This window comes from Pteropus vampyrus, unplaced genomic scaffold (assembly GCF_000151845.1).
Source record: "Pteropus vampyrus isolate Shadow unplaced genomic scaffold, Pvam_2.0 Scaffold604, whole genome shotgun sequence".
In the NCBI taxonomy this organism is placed as follows: Eukaryota; Metazoa; Chordata; class Mammalia; order Chiroptera; family Pteropodidae; genus Pteropus; species Pteropus vampyrus.
In genome coordinates, this window is record NW_011889385.1 from 136,142 (window position 1) to 137,390 (window position 1,249).

Below are 1,249 nucleotides of genomic sequence, written 5' to 3' on the forward strand. Positions count from 1 at the left end.
CGGCACGGGGCAGCCAGCAGGGGCGGTCCTGGCTGGACTTAGCCCCAAGAAAATCAGAGCGCGGGCCACCCCCTGCAGTCCGCTGGATGTGCTGCCCACTCCCTGGGTGACACAAGGGAACAGGCGGGACCCTGGGCGGCCGTCGCCCTGCCCCACCCGCTACGGGCGTCCTTGAAAGTTCAAGGCGGTTCAGGGTGCAAAAAAGGCTCCCGCAGCCGCGTGCATTCTGGAAGCGTTTGTTGCGAGTGCGCCGTGTGTGCAGGAAGAGCCCTCCTCCCACCACGGCCTCCTCCCGCCACGGCCTCCTCCCGCCACGGCCTCCTCCCACCATGGCCTCCTCCCGCCACGGCCTCGCCAGGCGGACAAGGGCTGGGAAGGGACGAGGGCAGGCGGGGGCGGGGCGGAGGGAGGGGTCGGCAGCCATCCAGAGCGGCCTGAGAGGTGACGCACACAGGCCGGCCAGGGGGTCGGGCCCCTTCGTGAGAGCGAGTCACCAGACACGGTCCTCCTCTCTGGGTGGGGAGCCGTGCTCTGCGCTGGGCCTGCAGCCGCTGGTGTCGGGGCCCCCTACGGGGCAGGGGCCATGGGGCACTGTGGCCTCCGAGTCGTCCCCTGGGGACGGGCACAGTTAGGCCATTCCATTGGTGTCGTTTCTAACTCTCTGCATCCTGGGCGCCTGCTGAACACCCATCGGGAGGTGAGGTCCACACGCTGCCAGGACCTCGGACCCGTGACGAGAATGGAGGCCACGCTGCCCGCTCCGGTGAGGAGGACAGTGTCCCAGCAGAGTGGGACGATCTGTGCAAGTTTTCACCGACGAACGCCGAGCCCCGCGAGTCTCAGGCCCCCAACGGGGCTGGCCTTATGGGGACCGCCCCCCGCCCCCAGCCGCCTCCAGCCAGGCCTCCCGACCACTCGCCGAGTTCCTGCCGTGTGCGGGCACCGAGGGGCGCTTACACACGTGCCCTAGTGTCCCTGGAACCCTGTGACACGAGCCCCATGGAAACCAGCGTGAACGACACTCGGGCTGTGGGGACCCCGCCCCGGGGGTGTCAGATCCAGGGGCTCCCTCGCCGTGTGCCCCCTGCTCCGCCCTCCTGCGGGGAGGCCGGCCAGGCGCTGTCCCTCTGAGCGAGGCTCCCCCCGCAGCAGCACGTCCTCCTGCCCCCACCCCCTCCTGTCCGTCCCCTCGGGGGCTGGGTCCCCGCCGTGCCACTGGGCTTGGCGCCGGGTGTGCGTCTCCGCGATG